Here is a 14,982-nt window from a genome sequence, read left to right on the forward strand (position 1 = left end):
GTAAGGTTCTGTTATAGATCTGGGATCAGGCCAGGATAGTATGATTCTGTTATTGATCTAGGACCAGGCTAGGATAGTATGGTTCTGTTATAGATCTGGGACCAGGCTAGGATTGTATGGTTCTCTTTTAGATCTGGGACCAGGCTGGGATAGTATGGTTCTGTTATAGATCTGGGACCAGGCTAGGATTTTATGGTTCTGTCATAGATCTGGGACCAGGCTAGGATAGTATGGTTCTGTTATAGATCTGGGACCAGGCTAGGATGGTATGGTTCTTTTATAGATATGGGACCAGGCTAGGATAGTATGGTTCTGTTATAGATCTGGGACCAGGCTAGGATTGTATGGTTCTGTTATAGATATGGGATGAGGCTAGGATAGTATGGTTCTGTTATAGATCTGGGACCAGGCTAGGATTGTATGGTTCTGTTATAGATCTGGGACCAGGCTAGGATTGTATGGTTCTGTTTTTGATATGAGACTAGGCTAGTAATGTATGGTTCTGTTATAGATCTGGGACCAGGCTAGGATTGTATGGTTCTGTTTTTGATCTGAGACTAGGCTAGTAATGTATGGTTCTGTTATAGATCTGGGACCAGGCTAGAATAGTATGGTTCTGTTATTGATTTGGGCCCATGCTAGGATAGTATGGTTCTGTTAAATATCTGGGACCAGGCTAGGATAGTATGGTTCTGTTATAGATCTGGGACCAGGCTAGGATTGTATGGTTCTGTTTTTGATCTGAGACTAGGCTAGTAATGTATGGTTCTGTTATAGATTTGGGACCAGGCTAGGATTGTATGTTTCTGTTATAAATCTGGGACCAGGCTAGGAGAGTATGGTTCTGGTATAGATCTGGGACCAGGCTAGGATAGTATGGTTCTGTTATAGATCTGGGACCAGGCTAGTATAGTATGGTTCTGTTATAGATCTGGGACCAGGCGAGGAATGTATGGTTCTGTTATAGATCTGAGGCCAGGCTAGGATAGTGTGATTCTGTTATAGATCTGGGACCAGGCTAGGATAGTATGGTTCTTTAATAGATCTGGGATCAGGCCAGGATAGTATGGTTCTGTTATAGATCTGGGACCAGGCTAGGATAGTATGGTTCTGTTAAAGATCTGGGACCTGGGTAGGATTGTATGGTTCTGTTATAAACCTGGGACCAGGCTAGGATAGTATGGTTCTGTAATAGATCTGGGACCAGACTAGGATTGTATGGTTCTGTTATTGATCTGGGACCAGGCTAGGATAGTATGGTTCTGTTATAGATCTGGGACCAGGCTAGGAATGTATGGTTCTGTTATAAATCTGGGATCAGGCTAGGATAGCATGGTTCTGTTATAGATCTGGGAAAAGACAAGGATAGTATGGTTCCGTTATAGTTCTGGGGCCAGGCTAGGATAGTGTGGTTCTGTTATAGATCTGGAACCAGGCTAGAATGGTATGGTTCTGTCATAGATCTGGGACCAGGCTAGGATAGTATGGTTCTGTTATAGATCTGGGACCAGGCTAGGATTGTATGGTTCTGTTATAGATATGGGACCTGGGTAAAATTGTATGGTTCTTTTATAAATCTGGGACTAGGCTAGGATAGTATGGTTCTGTTAAAGATCTGCGACCAGGCTCGGATAGTATGGTTCTGTTATAGATCTGCGACCAGGCGAGGATGGTATGGTTCTGTCATAGATCTGGGACCAGGCTAGGAATGTATGGTTCTGTTATAGATCTGGGACCAGGCTAGGATAGTATGGTTCTGTTATAGATCTGGGACCAGGCTAGGATAGTATGGTTCCGTTATAGATCTGGGACCAGGCAAGGATAGTATGGTTCTGTTATAGATTATGGACCAGACTAGGACAGTATGGTTTAGTTATAGATCTGGGACCAGGCTAGGATAGTATGGTTCTGTTATAAATCTGGGACTAGGCTAGGATAGTATGGTTCTGTTATAGATCTGGGACCAGGCTAGGATAGTATGGTTCTGTTATAGATCTGGGACCAGACAAGAATTGTATGGTTCTGTTATAGATATGGGACCAGGCTAGGATAGTATGGTTCTGTTATAGATCTGGGACCAGGCAAGGATATTATGGTTCTGTTATAGATCTGGGAGCAGGCGAGGATAGTATGATTCTGTTATAGATCTGGGACCAGGCTAGGATAGTATGATTCTGTTATAGATCTGGGAACAGGCTAGGATAGTATGGTTCTGTTATAGATCTGGGACCAGACAAGAATTGTATGGTTCTGTTATAGATCTGGGACCAGACAAGAATTGTATGGTTCTGTTATAGATATGGGACCAGGCAAGGATAGTATGGTTCTGTTATAGATCTGCGACCAGGCGAGGATGGTATGGTTCTGTCATAGATCTGGGACTAGGCTAGGATAGTATGGTTCTGTTATAGATATGGGACCAGGCTAGGATAGTATGGTTCTGTTATAGATCTGGGACCAGGCAAGGATATTATGGTTCTGTTATAGATCTGGGACCAGGCTAGGATAGTATGATTCTGTTATAGATCTGGGACCAGGCAAGGATGGTATGGTTCTGTTATAGATCTGGGACCAGGCTAGGATAGTATGGTTCTGTTATAGATCTGGGACCAGACAAGAATTGTATGGTTCTGTTATAGATCTGGGACCAGACAAGAATTGTATGGTTCTGTTATAGATATGGGACCAGGCAAGGATATTATGGTTCTGTTATAGATCTGGGACCAGGCGAGGATAGTATGATTCTGTTATAGATCTGGGACCAGGCTAGGATAGTATGGTTCTGTTATAGATATGGGACCAGGCTAGGATAGTATGATTCTGTTATAGATCTGGGACCAGGCAAGGATAGTATGGTTCTGTTATAGATCTGGGACCAGGCTAGGATAGTATGGTTCTGTTATTGATATGGGACCAGGCTAGGATAGTATGTTTCTCTTATAGATCTGGGACCAGGCAAGGATGGTATGGTTCTGTTATAGATCTGGGACCAGGCTAGGATAGTAGGATGGGACCAGGCAAGGATGGTATGGTTCTGTTATAGATCTGGGACCAGGCTAGGATAGTATGGTTCTGTTATAGATCTGGGACCAGGCTTGGAGATAGATCTGGGACCAGGCTAGGAGAGTATGGTTCTGTTTTAGATCTGGGACCAGAATGGGATAGTATGGTTCTGTTATAGATATGGGACCATGGTTCTGTTTTAGATCTGGGACCAGAATGGGATTATGGTTCTGTTATAGATCTGGGACCAGAATATGGTTTTGGATCTCAGACCAGAAGTATGATTCTGTTATAGATCTGGGACCAGGCTAGGATAGTATGATTCTGTTATAGATCTGGGACCAGGCTAGGATAGTATGGTTCTGTTATAGATCTGGGACCAGGCAAGGATAGTATGGTTCTGTTATAGATCTGGGACTAGGCTGGGATAGATCTGGGACTAGGCTAGGATAGTACGGTTCTGTTATAGATCTGCGACCAGGCGAGGATGGTATGGTTCTGTTATAGATCTGGGACTAGGCTAGGATAGTATGGTTCTGTTATAGATCTGGGACCAGGCAAGGATAGTAGTGTTCTCTTATAGTTCCGGGACTAGGCAGGAATAGTATGGTTCTGTTATAGATCTTGAACCAGGCTAGGATAGTATGGTTCTGTGTTATTAGAACTGGGACCAGGCTAGGATAGTATGGTTCTGTTATAGAACATGGACTAGCTCGGATTGTATGGTTCTGTTATAGATCATGGACGGAATAGGATAGTATGGTTCTGTTTCAGATCTGGGACCAGGCTTGGATAGTATGGTTCTGTTATAGATCATGAACCAGGCTAGGATTGTATGGTTCTGTTTCGATCTCGGACCAGGCTTGGATAGTATGGTTCTGTAGTAGATCTGGGACCAGGCTAGAATTGTATGGTTCTGTTACAGATCTGGGACCAGGCTAGGATAGTATGCTTCTGTTATAGATCTGGGACCAGGCTAGGATAGTATGGTTCTGTTATAGATCTGGGACCAGGATAAGATAGTATGGTTCTGTTATAGATCTGGGACCAGGCTACGATTGTATGGTTCTGTAATACTTCTTTGACAAGGCCAGGATGGTATGGTTCTGTTATTGATCTGGGACCAGGCAAGGATAGTATGGTTCTGTTATAGATCTGGGACCAGGCTAGGATATTATGGTTCTGTTATAGATCTGGGAGAAGGCTTGGATAGTATGGTTCTGTTATAGATCTGGGACCAGGCTAGGATAGTATGGTTCTGTTATAAATCTGGGATCAGGCTAGGATAGCATGGTTCTGTTATAGATCTGGGAAAAGACAAGGATAGTATGGTTCCGTTATAGTTCTGGGGCCAGGCTAGGATAGGGTGGTTCTGTTATAGATCTGGAACCAGGCTAGAATGTATGGTTCTGTCATAGATCTGGGACCAGGCTAGGATAGTATGGTTCTGTTATAGATATGGGAACAGGCTAGGATTGTATGGTTCTCTTTTAGATGTGGGACCAGGCTAGGATAGTATGGTTCTGTTATAGATCTGGGACCTGGGTAAAATTGTATGGTTCTGTTATAAATCTGGGACTAGGCTAGGATAGTATGGTTCTGTTAAAGATCTGCGACCAGGCTCGGATATTATGGTTCTGTTATAGATCTGCGACCAGGCTCGGATAGTATGGTTCTGTTATAGATCTGCGACCAAGCGAGGATGGTATGGTTCTGTCATAGATCTGGGACCAGGCTAGGAATGTATGGTTCTGTTATAGATCTGGGACCAGGCTAGGATAGTATGGTTCTGTTATAGATCTGGGACCAGGCTAGGATAGTATGGTTCTGTTATAGATATGGGATCAGGCAGGATAGTATGGTTCTGTTATAGATCTGGGACCAGGCAAGGATAGTATGGTTCTGTTATAGATCTGGGACCAGGCTAGGATAGTATGATTCTGTTATAGATCTGGGACCAGGCAAGGATGGTATGGTTCTGTTATAGATCTGGGACCAGGCTAGGATAGTATGGTTCTGTTATAGATCTGGGACCAGACAAGAATTGTATGGTTCTGTTATAGATCTGGGACCAGACAAGAATTGTATGGTTCTGTTATAGATATGGGACCAGGCAAGGATATTATGGTTCTGTTATAGATCTGGGACCAGGCTAGGATAGTATGGTTCTGTTATAGATCTGGGACCAGGCTAGGATAGTATGGTTCTGTTATAGATATTAGGCTAGGATAGTATGATTCTGTTATAGATCTGGGACCAGGCAAGGATAGTATGGTTCTGTTATAGATCTGGGACCAGGCTAGGATAGTATGGTTCTGTTATTGATATGGGACCAGGCTAGGATAGTATGTTTCTCTTATAGATCTGGGACCAGGCAAGGATGGTATGGTTCTGTTATAGATCTGGGACCAGGCTAGGATAGTATGTTTCTCTTATAGATCTGGGACCAGGCAAGGATGGTATGGTTCTGTTATAGATCTGGGACCAGGCTAGGATAGTATGGTTCTGTTATAGATCTGGGACCAGGCTTGGAGAGTATGGTTCTGTAATAGATCTGGGACCAGGCTAGGAGAGTATGGTTCTGTTTTAGATCTGGGACCAGAATGGGATAGTATGGTTCTGTTATAGATATGGGACCAGTCTTGGAGATTATGGTTCTGTTTTAGATCTGGGACCAGAATGGGATAGTATGATTCTGTTATAGATCTGGGACCAGGCTAGGATAGTATGGTTTTGTTCCGATCTCAGACCAGAATGGGATAGTATGATTCTGTTATAGATCTGGGACCAGGCTAGGATAGTATGATTCTGTTATAGATCTGGGACCAGGCTAGGATAGTATGGTTCTGTTATAGATCTGGGACCAGGCAAGGATAGTATGGTTCTGTTATAGATCTGGGACTAGGCTAGGATAGTATGGTTCTGTTATAGATCTGGGACTAGGCTAGGATAGTACGGTTCTGTTATAGATCTGCGACCAGGCGAGGATGGTATGGTTCTGTTATAGATCTGGGACTAGGCTAGGATAGTATGGTTCTGTTATAGATCTGGGACCAGGCAAGGATAGTAGTGTTCTCTTATAGTTCCGGGACTAGGCAGGAATAGTATGGTTCTGTTATAGATCTTGAACCAGGCTAGGATAGTATGGTTCTGTGTTATTAGAACTGGGACCAGGCTAGGATAGTATGGTTCTGTTATAGAACATGGAAAGCTCGGATTGTATGGTTCTGTTATAGATCATGGACGGAATAGGATAGTATGGTTCTGTTTTAGATCTGGGACCAGGCTTGGATAGTATGGTTCTGTTATAGATCATGAACCAGGCTAGGATTGTATGGTTCTGTTTCGATCTCGGACCAGGCTTGGATAGTATGGTTCTGTAGTAGATCTGGGACCAGGCTAGAATTGTATGGTTCTGTTTTAGATCTGGGACCAGGCTTGGATAGTATGGTTCTGTTATAGATCATGAACCAGGCTAGGATTGTATGGTTCTGTTATAGATCTGGGACCAGGATAAGATATTATGGTTCTGTTATTGATCTGGGACCAGGCAAGGATAGTATGGTTCTGTAATACTTCTTTGACAAGGCCAGGATGGTATGGTTCTGTTATTGATCTGGGACCAGGCAAGGATAGTATGGTTCTGTTATAGATCTGGGACCAGGCTATGATATTATGGTTCTGTTATAGATCTGGGAGAAGGCTTGGATAGTATGGTTCTGTTATTGCTCTGTACACAGTCCAGGATAGAATGGTTCTGTTATAGATCTGGGACCAGGCTAGGATAGCATGGTTCTGTTATAGATCTGGGAAAAGACAAGGATAGTATGGTTCCGTTATAGTTCTGGGGCCAGGCTAGGATAGGGTGGTTCTGTTATAGATCTGGAACCAGGCTAGAATGGTATGGTTCTGTCATAGATCTGGGACCAGGCTAGGATAGTATGGTTCTGTTATAGATATGGGAACAGGCTAGGATTGTATGGTTCTCTTTTAGATGTGGGACCAGGCTAGGATAGTATGGTTCTGTTATAGATCTGGGACCTGGGTAAAATTGTATGGTTCTGTTATAAATCTGGGACTAGGCTAGGATAGTATGGTTCTGTTAAAGATCTGCGACCAGGCTCGGATATTATGGTTCTGTTATAGATCTGCGACCAGGCTCGGATAGTATGGTTCTGTTATAGATCTGCGACCAAGCGAGGATGGTATGGTTCTGTCATAGATCTGGGACCAGGCTAGGAATGTATGGTTCTGTTATAGATCTGGGACCAGGCTAGGATAGTATGGTTCTGTTATAGATCTGGGACCAGGCTAGGATAGTATGGTTCTGTTATAGATATGGGATCAGGCCAGGATAGTATGGTTCTGTTATAGATCTGGAACCAGGCTAGGATAGTATGGTTCTGTTAAAGATCTGGGACCTGGGTAGGATTGTATGGTTCCGTTATAGATCTGGGACCAGAAGAGGATAGTATGGGTTAGTTATAGATCTGGGACCAGGCTAGTATAGAATGGTTCTGTTATAGATCTGGGACCAGGCTCGGATCGCATGGTTCTGTTATAGATCTGGGACCAGGCTAGGATTGTATGGTTCTTTTATAGATCTGAGACAGGCTAGGATTGTATGGTTCTGTTATAGATCTATAGATCTGGGACCAGGCAAGGATTGTATGGTTCTGTTATAGATCTGAGACAGGCTAGGATAGTATGGTTCTGTTATAGATCTGGGACCAGGCGAGTATATTATGGTTCTTTTAAAGATATGGGACCTGGGTAGGATGGTATTGTTCTGTCATAGATCTGGGACCAGGCTAGGATAGTATGGTTCTGTTATAGATCTGGGACCCGGCTAGGATTGTATGGTTCTGTTATAAATCTGGGACCAGGCTAGGATAGTATGGTTCCGTTATAGATCTGGGACCAGGCAAGGATTGTATGGTTCTGTTATAGATTATGGACCAGACTAGGATAGTATGGTTCTGTTATAGATCTGGGACCAGGCTAGAATAGTATGGTTTAGTTATAGATCTGGGACCAGGCTAGAATAGTATGGTTCTGTTATAAATCTGGGACTAGGCTAGGATAGTATGGTTCTGTTATAGATCTGGGACCAGGCTAGGATAGTATGGTGCTGTTATAGATCTGGGACCAGACAAGAATTGTATGGTTCTGTTATAGATATGGGGGTATGGTTCTGTTATAGATCTGAGACAGGCAAGGATAGTATGGTTCTGTTATAGATCTGGGACCAGGCTAGGATAGTATGGTTGGGACCAGGCAAGGATATTAAGATCTGGGACCAGGCAAGGATATTATGGTTCTGCTATAGATCTGGGACCAGGCTAGGATAGTATGATTCTGTTATAGATCTGGGACCAGGCAAGGATGGTATGGTTATGTTATAGATCTGGGACCAGGCTTGGAGAGTATGGTTTTGTAATAGATCTGGGACCAGGCTTGGATTGTATGGTTATGTTATTGATCTGGGACCAGGCTAGGATTGTATGGTTCTGTTATAGATCTGGGACCAGGCCAGGATAGTATGGTTCTGTTATAGATCTGGGACCAGGCCAGGATAGTATGGTTCTGTTAAAGATCTGGGACCTGGGTAGGATTGTATGGTTCCGTTATAGATCTGGGACCAGAAGAGGATAGTATGGGTTAGTTATAGATCTGGGACCAGGCTAGTATAGAATGGTTCTGTTATAGATCTGGGACCAGGCTCGGATCGCATGGTTCTGTTATAGATCTGGGACCAGGCTAGGATTGAATGGTTCTGTTATAGATATGGGACCAGGCTAGGATAGTATGGTTCTTTTATAGATCTGAGACAGGCTAGGATTGTATGGTTCTGTTATAGATCTGGGACCAGGCTAGGATTGTATGGTACTGTCATAGACCTGGGACCAGGCAAGGATTGTATGGTTCTGTTATAGATCTGAGACAGGCTAGGATAGTATGGTTCTGTTATAGATCTGGGACCAGGCGAGTATAGTATGGTTCTTTTAAAGATCTGGGACCTGGGTAGGATGGTATGGTTCTGTCATAGATCTGGGACCAGGCTAGGATAATATGGTTCTGTTATAGATCTGGGACCCGGCTAGGATTGTATGGTTCTGTTATAAATCTGGGACCAGGCTAGGATAGTATGGTTCCGTTATAGATCTGGGACCAGGCAAGGATTGTATGGTTCTGTTATAGATTATGGACCAGACTAGGATAGTATGGTTCTGTTATAGATCTGGGACCAGGCTAGAATAGTATGGTTTAGTTATAGATCTGGGACCAGGCTAGAATAGTATGGTTCTGTTATAAATCTGGGACTAGGCTAGGATATTATGGTTCTGTTATAGATCTGGGACCAGGCTAGGATTGTATGGTTCTGTTATAGATCTGGGACCAGGCTAAGATATTATGGTTCTGTTATAGATCTGGGACCAGGCTAGGATAGTATGGTTCTGTTATAGATCTGGGACCAGGCTAGGATAGTATGGTTCTGTTATAGATATGGGACCAGGCTAGGATAGTATGGTTCTGTTATAGATATGGGACCAGTCTTGGAGATTATGGTTCTGTTTTAGATCTCAGACCAGAATAGGATAGTATGGTTCTGTTATAGATCTGGGACCAGGCAAGGATAGTAGTGTTCTCTTATAGTTCCGGGACCAGGCAGGAATAGTATGGTTCTGTTATAGATCTTGAACCAGGCTAGGATAGTATGGTTCTGTTATTAGAACTGGGACCAGGCTAGGATAGTATGGTTCTGTTATAGATCTGGGACCAGGCTTGGATAGTATGGTTCTGTTATAGATCATGGACCAGGCTAGGATAGTATGGTTCTGTTATAGGTCTGGGACCAGGCCAGGATGGTATGGTTCCGTTATTGATCTGGGACTAGGCTAGGATAGTATGGTTCTGTTATAGATCATGGACGGAATAGGATAGTATGGTTCTGTTTTAGATCTGGGACCAGGCTTGGATAGTATGGTTCTGTTATAGATCATGAACCAGGCTAGGATAGTATGGTTCTGTTATAGATCTGGACCAGGCAGGATAGATATATGGTTCTGTTATAGATCTGGGACCAGGCTAGGATAGTATGGTTCTGATCTCGGACCAGGCAAGGATATATGGTTCTGTTATTTGGGACCAAGGCCAGGATGGTATGGTTCTGTATGGTTCCGTTTCGATCTCGGACCAGGCAAGGATAGTATGGTTCTGTTATAGATCTGGGACCAGGCTAGTATAGAATGGTTCTGTTATAGATCTGGGACCAGGCTAGGATAGTAAGGTTCTGTTATAGATCTGGGAGCAGGCTGGAATAGTATGGTTCTGGTATAGATCTGGGACCAGGCTAGGATTGTATGGTTCAGTTATAGACCTGGGACCAGGCTAGGATAGTATGGTTCTGTTGTAGATCTGCGACCAGGCTAGGATAGTACGGTTCTGTTATAGATCTGGGACCAGGCTAGGATAGTATGGTTCTGTTATAGATCGAATATATGGTTAAGATTTTCTACTGCCAAGTTTACACCTTCACTATTACAATGGAACGTTTTTCCCAGGAAATTGTCTAAAAGGGATTGAATTTGTTGTTGCCTAATTGTTTTTTGGTAGGTTTCCAAACTGCATTCCTTCCATCTATAGCATTTCTTAATGTTACTCAGTTCCTTTGGCTTTGATGCCTCATGATTGAGTATTGCTCTGTTAGACACAGGTAGACTGTGATTTTGCTGTGGTCTGATAGGGGTGTCAGTGGGCTGACTGTGAACGCTCTGAGAGACTCTGGGTTGAGGTCAGTGATAAAGTAGTCTACAGTACTACTGCCAAGAGATGAGCTATAGGTGTACCTACCATAGGAGTCCCCTCGAAGCCTACCATTGACTATGTACATACCCAGCGTGCGACAGAGCTGCAGGAGTTGTGACCCGTTTTTGTTGGTTATGTTGTCATAGTTGTGCCTAGGGGGCGTACGGGGGGAGGGAATGCTGTCACCTCCAGGCAGGTGTTTGTCCCCCTGTGTGCTGAGGGTGTCAGGGTCTTGTCCGGTTCTGGCATTTAGGTCGCCACAGACTAGTACATGTCCCTGGGCCTGGAAATGATTGATTTCCCCCTCCAGGATGGAGAAGCTGTCTTCATTAAAATATGGGGATTCTAGTGGGGGGATATAGGTAGCACACAGGAGGACATTTTTCTCTGTTAGGATAATTTCCTTTTGAATTTCTAGCCAAATGTAGAATGTTCCTGTTTTGATTAATTTAATGGAGTGAGTTATGTCTGCTCTACACCAAATTAGCATACCCCCTGAGTCCCTTCCCTGTTTCACACCTGGTAGTTTGGTGGATGGGACTACCAGCTCTCTGTAGCCTAGAGGGCATCCAGTGGGTCTGTCTCCTCTATACCAGGTTTCTTGCAGGATGACAATGTCTGTATTACCGATTTCTTTGGTGAAGTCCGGGTTTCTGCTCTTCAGGCCAAAGGCAGATGACCTCAGGCCTTGGATATTCCAGGATGAGATAGTAAAGGCTTTTTGTTCCATAAAGCGTCCAATGTTGTTGGTCGTGGTTTGGCCTCAGGCCAGTAAGTGTGAGCAGAGCCTGCTGAGCATCTGGTACATGCCATTGGCTTGGGCGAGTGTGAGAGTGGGGGTTGGTCATTTATGAACATTTGAACATCTTGGCCATGTTCTGTTATAATCTCTACCCGGCACAGCCAGAAGAGGACTGGCCACCCCACATAGCCTGGTTCCTCTCTAGGTTTTGGCCTTTCTAGGGAGTTTTTCCTAACCACCGTGTTTCTACACCTGCATTGCTTGCTGTTTGGGGTTTTAGGCTGGGTTTCTGTACAGCACTTTGAGATATTAGCTGATGTACGAAGGGCTACATAAATACATTTGATTTTGATTTTTTTTTTTTTTTTAATAGTATGGTTCTGTTTTAGATCTAGGACCAGGCTAGGATTGTATGGTTCTGGTATAGATCTGGGACCAGGCTAGGATTGTATGGTTCTGTTATAGATTTGGGACCAGGCTAGGATAGTGTGGTTCTGTTGTAGATCTGGGACCAGGCTAGGATAGTATGGTTCTGTTTCGATCTCGGACCAGGCTAGGATAGTATGGTTCTGTTATAGATCTGGGACCAGGCTAGGATAGTATGGTTCTGTTATAGATCTGGGACCAGGCTAGGATAGTGTGGTTCTGTTGTAGATCTGGGACCAGGCTAGGATAGTATGGTTCTGTTTCGATCTCGGACCAGGCTAGGATAGTATGGTTCTGTTATAGATCTGGGACCAGGCGAGGAAAGTATGGTTCTGTTGTAGATCTGGGACCAGGCTTGGATAGTATGGTTCCTTTATAGATCTGGGACCACGCTAGGATAGTATGGTTCTGTTATAGATCTGGGACCAGGCTAGGATAGTATGGTTCTGGTATAGATCTGGGACCAGGCTTGGATAGTATGGTTCCTTTATAGATCTGGGACCACGCTAGGATAGTACGGTTCTGTTGAAGATCTGGGACCAGGTTAGGATAGTATGGTTCTGTTATAGATCATTGACCAGGCTAGGATAGTATGGTTCTGTTATAGATCATTGACTAGGCTAGGATAGAATGGTTCTGTTATAGATCTGGGACCAGGTTAGGATAGTATGGTTCTGTTATAGATCATTGACCAGGCTAGGATAGTATGGTTCTGTTATAGATCTGGGACGAGGCTAGGATATTATGGTTCTGTTATAGATCTGGGACCAGGCTAGGATCGTATGGTTCTGTTATATATCTGGGACCAGGCTAGGATAGAATGGATCTGTTATATATCTGGGACCAGGCTAGGATAGAATGGTTCTGTTATAGAACTGGGACCAGGCTAGGATTGTATGATTATGTTATAGATCATGGACCAGGCTAGGATAGTATGGTTCTGTTATAGATCTGGGACCAGGCTAGGATATTATGGTTCTGTTATAGATCTGGGACCAGGCTAGGATAGTATGGATCTGGGACCAGGCTAGGATATTATGGTTCTGTTATAGATCTGGGACCAGGCAGGAATAGTTTAGTTCTGTTATTGATCTGTGCACAGTCCAGGATAGTATGGTTCTGTTATAGATCTGGGACCAGGCTAGGATAGTATGGTTCTGTAATAGATCTGGGACCAGGCTAGGATAGTATGTTTCTGTAATAGATCTGGGACCAGGCCAGGATAATATGGTTCTGTTATAGATCTGGGACCGGGCTTGGATAGTATGGTTCTGTTATAGATCTGGAACCAGGCTAGGATAGTATGGTTCTGTTACTGATCATGGACCAGGCTAGGATTGTATGGTTCTGTTGTAGATCTGGGACCAGGCTAGGATAGTATGGTTCTGTTATAGATCATGAACCAGGCTAGAATAGTATGGTTCTGTTTCGATCTCGGACCAGGCGAGGATAGTATGGTTCTGTTGTAGATCTGGGACCACGCTAGGATAGTATGGTTCTGTTATAGACCTGGGACCAGGCAAGGATAGTATGGTTCTGTTATAGATCTGGGACCAGGCTAGGATAGTATGGTTCTGTTATAGACCTGGGACCAGGCTAGGATAGTACGGTTCTGTTATAGATCTGGGACCACGCTAGGATAGTATGGTTCTGTTATAGATCTGGGACCAGGCTAGGATAGTCTGGTTGTGTTATAGATCTGGGACCAGGCTCAGATAGTATGGTTCTGTTGGAGATGTTTTATATCTGGGACCAGGCTAGGATAGTCTGGTTGTGTTATAGATCTGCGACCAGGCTAGGATAGTCTGGTTGTGTTAAAAATCTGGGACCAGGCTAGGATTGTCTGGTTGTGTTATACATCTGGGACCAGGCTGGGATAGTATTGTTTTTTTAGAGATGTTATAGGTCTGGGACCAGGCTAAGATAGTATGGTTCTGTTATAGGTCTGGGACCAGGCTAGGATAGTATGGTTCTGTTAGAGATGTTATAGGTCTGGGACCAGGCTAAGATAGTATGGTTCTGTTATAGGTCTGGGACCAGGCTAGGATAGTATGGTTCTGTTAGAGATGTTATAGGTCTGGGACGAGGCTAAGATAGTATGGTTCTGTTAGAGATGTTATAGGTCTGGGACCAGGCTAAGATAGTATGGTTCTGTTAGAGATCTGGGACCAGGCTAGGATAGTATGGTTCTGTTAGAGATGTTATAGGTCTGGGACCAGGCTAGGATAGTATGGTTCTGTTAGAGAAGTTATAGGTCTGGGACCAGGCTATGATAGTATGGTTCTGTTATAGGTCTGGGACCAGGCTAAGATAGTATGGTTCTGTTAGAGAAGTTATAGGTCTGGGACCAGGCTATGATAGTATGGTTCTGTTATAGGTCTGGGACCAGGCTATGATAGTATGGTTCTGTTATAGGTCTGGGACCAGGCTAAGATAGTATGGTTCTGTTAGAGATGTTATAGGTCTGGGACCAGGCTATGATAGTATGGTTCTGTTATAGGTCTGGGACCAGGCTATGATAGTATGGTTCTGTTATAGGTCTGGGACCAGGCTATGATAGTATGGTTCTGTTAGAGATTTTATAGGTCTGGGACCAGGCTAAGATAGTATGGTTCTGTTAGAGAAGTTATAGGTATGGGACCAGGCTAAGATAGTATGGTTCTGTTATAGGTCTGGGACCAGGCTAGGATAGTATGGTTCTGTTATAGGTCTGGGACCAGGCTAAGATAGTATGGTTCTGTTAGAGATGTTATAGGTCTGGGACGAGGCTAAGATAGTATGGTTCTGTTAGAGAAGTTATAGGTCTGGGACCAGGCTAAGATAGTATGGTTCTGTTAGAGATGTTATAGGTCTGGGACCAGGCTAAGATAGTATGGTTCTGTTAGAGATCTGGGACCAGGCTAGGATAGTATGGTTCTGTTAGAGATCTGGGAACAGGCTAGGATAGTATGGTTCTGTTAGAGATGTTATAGGTCTGGGACCAGGCTAGGATAGTATGGTTC

The 14,982-nt window shown here is 43.9% G+C and overlaps 1 protein-coding gene across 1 annotated transcript in view; it reads right to left on the bottom strand.

Annotated features, from left to right (window-relative positions):
- The window catches only part of LOC135521340 (T-cell-specific surface glycoprotein CD28-like), a 66,442-nt gene that overhangs the window by 22,644 nt on the left and 28,816 nt on the right, over positions 1-14,982 (bottom strand). The window lies entirely within an intron of this gene.

This window comes from Oncorhynchus masou, chromosome 29 (assembly GCF_036934945.1).
Source record: "Oncorhynchus masou masou isolate Uvic2021 chromosome 29, UVic_Omas_1.1, whole genome shotgun sequence".
NCBI lineage: Eukaryota > Metazoa > Chordata > Actinopteri > Salmoniformes > Salmonidae > Oncorhynchus > Oncorhynchus masou.